The sequence below is a fragment of the Diadema setosum genome, chromosome 12 (assembly GCF_964275005.1).
Source record: "Diadema setosum chromosome 12, eeDiaSeto1, whole genome shotgun sequence".
Taxonomy (NCBI): Eukaryota; Metazoa; Echinodermata; class Echinoidea; order Diadematoida; family Diadematidae; genus Diadema; species Diadema setosum.
In genome coordinates this window covers 32,792,872-32,799,683 of record NC_092696.1, presented here as the reverse complement: position 1 = coordinate 32,799,683, position 6,812 = coordinate 32,792,872, and the positions used below count along the sequence as shown (strand labels likewise).

Below are 6,812 nucleotides of genomic sequence, written 5' to 3'. Positions count from 1 at the left end.
CAAATTTATAATAAAATTACGAGTGCCTTGGCAAACAAAGAACATGTTGCAGGTATATTTTGTAATTTGAGTAAGGCATTCGATACTCTTGACCATTCTATGTTACTCTACAAACTTAGTCATTATGGTATTCGAGGACAAGCACTTTTATGGCTTAAAGATTATCTAAATAATAGAAGACAATATGTTACTTTTAATGGTTGTGAATCTGACCCCCTTTTAATTGAATGTGGTGTTCCTCAAGGCTCATTTCTGGGCCCACTATATGTCAATGATATCATTAATACATCCTCTCTTCTCTCTTTTGTTCTATTTCCTGATGATACCAATATATTTTATTCTCATACAGATCTTAAGATTTTAAATGATACTTTAAATATTGAAATTAGTAAAGTATCAAATTGGTTTAAGTCTAATAAACTTTCTTTGAATATGAAAAAGACTCATTTCATATATTTCAAACTTCATTCTCATAATGAAGATACGCTGATACATATTAACATTGATGATATCCCATTAGAAAAGAAAACGAATTCAAAATTTCTGGGAGTATATAGATGAAAGTTTGACTTGGAATGAGCATTTGCATTATGTTACAACGTGTATTTCTAGAAATATAGGGATAATTTCCAAGCTGAAGCTCTTTCTTCCTCGTTCAATTTTATTTCTATTATGTAATTCCTTAATTCTCCCCTATATAAGTTATAGTAATGTTGTATGGGGTACTTGCGGCTATGGCACGCCAGAAGGGAATCAAATAATTATGTTCGACACCAACTAAAAAACCATTTCATCAATTTAAATTTCATTCCACAAAAATATGTTCGATAAAATATATATTTCATAAAACATATATTCAAACAAAATATATATTTCATAAAACATATATTCAAACAAAATATATATTTGACAAGAAAATATGAAGGTTTGACCGAAATATATTCGACAAAATATATATTTGACAAAAATATATATCTTTCACCAAAAATATATTTCACAAAAATATATTTGATCAAAAATATATTTGACACAAACTATGTTTGACCCAAAATATATTTGAAAAAAATATATGTGACCAAAAATCATATTTGACCGAAATATATTCGACAAAAAATATATATATTTCACCAAAAATATATTAGACCCAAGATATATTTGACATGGCGTTCTATACTTACGACAAGAAATCATTCGATGAACAAAAAACCATTCGATGAACAAAAAATCATTCCATGAAAATAAAAAGTCATTTGATGACAATACAGCGCAGCACAAGCTTACACTGCACGTGTCGTTGCGTGTACACTGTGGTATACACCATCAATCTGCAAATTGCTTGCGCATGCACATCCGCGCGCGCTTGCTAGCCCGTATACCGTGCGGTGAGAGCTAGACGCTCGCGTGGTACGCGCGCTATTATACAAAGCATTAGCGATTTCGATGTCTGTCTCTTCTGAAAGTGGGAGTAGGAACGATCTCGATGGCGTTATGCAAGAGATTCAGCTCCGCCATTGCCAGTGAGATGACGAGCGCGAGATCGATCGGGATCAGGTCGCCCGGTCGTGGACATACTTGGAGACTAAGTTAGCACGAGCAGAGCAACATCAGCGGTAACCGCAGCAGCGACCCCAACACGTTACTGGTACAGCGCCCGGCCGCCCCGGGCGGGGGTTACATCAGCGGCAGCGTTTACGAATAGCCCGACCAGACGGAGGTACGCTGTGCGAATATCCTACGTACAGCGACTGGGCTGTGTATAGTTACGGCAGCGCCTGCCATGACGATCCGGTCTCCAACCCAAACATCAAGCAGGCCAAGGGCAAGACCACAGCCTGAGGCTGTAAATAGGCTCAGGCTCAACCACCGGCACCGCACCGGCACTACGGATACGGGCTCAGCCTCAGCAACCCCAGGTTGGTAAACTGTCGTAGACCGATGAGATCTGTATCTGTATGGTTTAGTCAGCAAAATGTCCAGGAAGACATATCCACGCTAACTTGTAGAGGAGCACTACGTGTGGACAGAGCGCGACCATTGAAATTTGTCTGAGATCTGTCTCTTCTCGTTGCCGTCGGTCATGGGCTTCTTAGAGACAGATTCCGGCGGTAGTAAAATGGTAATGCCGTATTGGCAGTAAGCCAATATCGTATCTAAGAGGCAAGAAGATATACCTCAAATTTCACTCTACCAAATTCCACCAAAATTTCAGGGATTCCTTAGTATCTCATTTCCAGTCACTCACATAAATTTGAATTGAATGAGACATGGGGAAGCATTGAATTCAATGTTGACTTAGTTGTGGTTGTTTCTGCTCGCGCTCACAGCTTACGCTGTCTAATGTTAACGTTACACATTACGGTGGCTTTTAAATAAGGGGGACCATCATAGACATCATAAAAAACAAGGTTATATGCCTTCTAACCTGGAGTAATGTGTAACTCATCATGAAATATAGATTGCTAGTTGTTCTCTCCCCCCCCCCCATGAGACTAACTTAGAGTTACTGTCACACAGGTCAGTATCATTACGACAGCGCGTTGCTGACTGCAGTTATTCACGCGATCACTACTCTCCACAGGCATTCATTGTCGGCAGGTAGTTCGCCGTACAGGAGGAAAAGAATATGAAGTTTCCGTGACAACCTGAGGACATACGTTGATGCAGCAGGAAGAGATGATGGATGTGTGAGGTAAGACATCGTGTCCTCATTGCTAGATTCCCACTGGTGTGATATTTTGAATGGAAAGTGCTTCAGTAATATTATACTAATCACAAAGTGAGGAAAATTAACTTTATTTCTTTTTTTTTTCTTCTATGAATGTGATGTTTCTTATGGAAAGTTATGAGATTGAATAAGCTGAATGAACAATTCTCAGAGGATATAGATATGTGATATAAACAGCCATCCCTATCTTTCAACAGAGCAGAATTCTGGATGCCTAATCCAGTCAAGTACTAACTTAGTCAAGTACTTGTACTGTTTGAAAATTGTTGTTCAAATTTTACCTCTTTATTGTTATATATTTGTGTGTGTGTGCGTGTGTGTGTGTGTGTGTTGAAACTAAAGTTTCAAAGATGAAGTTTAGGAAGTCAAGACTTTATGCCCCATTGTGAATGTTTTTGACTTTTGTGATAAACTTGGAATATAGTGATTTGGTGTGTTTTTTCAAAGTTAGTAATATTAGGAATAATAAAGTAGTGATGGTAGTGATCATAATAAAATTTTCATGATGAATTATCACTGTTGTTATTACTTGAATAATGAAAATGATGTTTCTAGTCATGATTATCATCATCATCATCATCATCATTTATCATTGCTTTCCCCCTTGCAGAATTACAATATATAGACCCTATGCCTCTAAATATATTGTAGGCAAACTGTAATAGCAGTACCTAGAGAAACCTGAAACAAGTACCGGTACATCAATATGGTACTAATTGGAAACATTTCAGTTCATCTTTTCAACATCAAGTTTATTATATGTTGATAAAATTATGTTCCAAAAGGTATACAGTATTTACCCAGTAATGTCATGCATTGTATTTCTGTTGTTTCCACTAATACACAATGGCAGCTACAGTGTGAGAATGTTTGAGGCCATGAGGGGACCTGTAACTATGCCGTCTACGAGATCTGGGAAACAGAAGAGGACTGGAAGACGTGGAGTCACTTTGTGTTGATCTCTATTGATCCAGTGATGGTTTTGCCAAGGTTTGACACTGTAGCTCCTTATTATAAAGCATAGATTATTAAGTTCAGAAGAAAATCAAGCAAACAATTCCATACTTCTTCAAATTCATGAAATTCTTCCGTCGAGATGTTTTCATTGCGACTGATTGACAAATTGCCCCACATCGACGTAAATAAGCACTGAATTGATCAGTGTTTTAGTAGTAGCCATGATATTTACGTCGATGTGGGGCAATTTGTCAATCAGTCGCAATGAAAACATCTCGATGGAAGAATTTCATGAATTTGAATAACAAAGCAGTACCCGCTGCATGCTATAAGGATTAGAACCAACACTTGCTGTCGGGCGAAAGCTGGGTGGTCTAGTGGAGATGACGCCTGTCCGGTGATCAGGAGGTCGTAGGTTCAAATCCTGCTCGAGTATGTACGCCCATGATTTTTTATCATGGCTACTACTAAAACACTGATCAATTCAGTGCTTATTTACGTCGATGTGGGGCAATTTGTCAATCAGTCGCAATTCCATACTTCATTTGTCAGAATAAATTGTGCTGTATTAAAAGAAAAAAAAAGTGTCTTGTTCAGAATGTGTTCACTGTTATTGTAGTTTGTGTTTATTTGTTTGTTTGGTGGGTCATAGGATTTCTGTACCAGATGTAATTGCTTATGATTTGTGGTATTTTGTAGTACATGTATCATGTTCTTTGTTGATAAGCTTGTCTTGTATTCTTTCAGGAACTTTGCTGGTGTCAAGTCAAAGTCTTTCCGTCGAGAGAATGTGGATCTTTTGGACAAACCAGAGCAGCTGTCTTCAATGGCTATACCAGGTGAGAGTCATGTTACCCCAGTGATAGCTGGAGTCCAATTCCAGAGTGGTTAACCCTGACTTTGACTAGTGGGGAAATTCTGTTTAATCAACATATTGCTTACAGGAGCCATATGCTTGTGCTGCAATAACTATTTTATCAGAGGATCCTGATCAGTGTATATCAAAATTTTACGACCCTCATAAAGGTAGTTACATCAATCAGCTAATCTTTGAGGAGTTGTAGATTCAGAAAGAAATGAAGACAGGATACTGTAAAGATTTTTGTTTCAAAAAGTAGATTCTAGAGTATCTATCTTGTGTTGCAATAATCAAAAGTGCACACCCAATTCTTAACAATCTCTATTCTCTACTTACACAAAATGTTGTTCTTACACCCCAATGGAAGTAGTTTTGTGCATACTGTAAAGCAAGAAATATTTGCAGTGTGAAATTTTCTTGAATCACAGCTGACAGCCTTTTTTTTTTCTTTTTTTAATGCCTCCGCCACGAAGTGGTGCCGGAGGCATTATGTTTTCGGGTTGTCCGTCCGTCCGTCCTTCCGTCCGTAATGAATTTTGTGGACAGCGTAACTAAAAAACGTTTTGAGGTATCCTAATGAAACTTGGCATGTATGTGTATTAGGGGGTGAAGTTGTGCCTATCAACTTTTGGGTGCACATGCTCAAGATCAAAGGTCAAAAGGTCAAGGTCAAATACGTAAAATTTCACTATTTCCACCATATCTATGCAATGCCTGAAGATATTTTGTTAAAACTTGGTGTATACATGTATTACCCAATCAAGATTCTCTGGTGGAAGTTTGGGGTCATGAGGTCAAAGGTCAAAGGTCAAAATGTCAAGTAACAATATTTTTTTGTCCGTAACTTGGAAATTGTTCATGGTATCTTCATGGAACATAGCATATATACATGTACCGACTGACAATGATTATCTAGAGAATTTAGAGTTCATGGGGTCAAAGGTCAGGGGCCAAAGAAAAGGGCAACACTTCAACATTTTACTATTTCCCTCATATTTATGCAATGCCAGCGGGATTATTATTTTTTTTTTTACACTTGGTGTATGCATGTATAACCTGATAGAGATTCTCTGGAAACTTTTTCTTTTCTTTTTTTTTGCCTTAAAGGTCAAAAGGTCAAAGATCAAGGGAAAGTGCTGAACTAACTTTTTCCTCCATATCTCAGAAGTGGCTCAAGGTATCTTGAAACTTTCTACATATTTATGCATGTTCTGCCTGACAGTGATTATCCTATGAATTTTACGGTCAAAGGCCAGATGAAAATGGTAACAATGTACTTTTCAATACAGAAATTGCACTTTTTCTCCATACCTTGAAAAGTACTCAATGCATAAACTTATGAATGGGCAAAGTCAAGTTAAAGTCCTTAAATCCCCAAATGCATGCTCTCCTATTCATCCAATTAAACTTAGGTCAAGGAAGGTGAATATTCAACACATTTGTGACAAACTTGTTATTTTGATATTTTGCCAATTGTGTGAAAATGTAATCACACATTGTCCACATGTACAGTAGACCTATTAGGAGAATCATGCATTATGGCGGAGGCATACCAGTCGCCTTAGCGACATTTCTAGTTCAGCATGCCACTTGAATTCAATGCATACAGTGCGTACAGTGTAAACAAGAACTTTTGCATGTACATGTATTTTGATTTTGTGACTCTTTGATCTCACAAAATTTGCAAAATTGGAATACACACGAAAATGTTTGGCTTAAAATGGTTCACTATTTTTGCTTCAATTGAGTTCTGCATGCCAAAAACGAAAGATTGTATACTTCATTCCGTTCAAAATAATTGTATGGTGGAATAATTATTCAAATATAGGCATTAAAGACTCTAAACAGTGTTTTCACGGAAGAATTAAAATGGGTTGATGCTTATTCTCCAACAAACGTTATTCATTCATCCATTTCATTCATTCATCTCATTTATTTTCACTTTCATTATTGGTTGACAAAATCTGTATTAAAAACACAAACAAACAAACAAAATGCACTGTGTCAAATATGATAATGGAGAAATCATGAGAAGCACAACGTAGTCTTATTGAAAATGACCCCTTAATAACAAATATGATGTAAATATGTGTAATCATTTATAATCATTTGTAATTTGATTGAAACAAACATGAATACAAATTGTGATAAGATTATGTATTGATTTCTACTTTGCAAGAAATCAGTGGAAATTTGAATTATTGATGAAAACTTATCCCGTAATGACCAATTTGCATGGACACATTAATGGGTTAAATGCAAAAGTATGAA

The 6,812-nt window shown here is 36.8% G+C and overlaps 1 long non-coding RNA gene across 1 annotated transcript; it reads left to right on the top strand.

Moving 5' to 3' along the window:
• Positions 1-1,532: 1,532 nt before the first annotated feature.
• Positions 1,533-3,665, top strand: LOC140235993 (uncharacterized). The gene is made up of 3 exons (XR_011901731.1): positions 1,533-1,913; positions 2,579-2,689; positions 3,579-3,665. It is a non-coding gene; the product is annotated as an uncharacterized lncRNA (long non-coding RNA).
• The last annotated feature ends 3,147 nt before the right edge of the window (positions 3,666-6,812 follow it).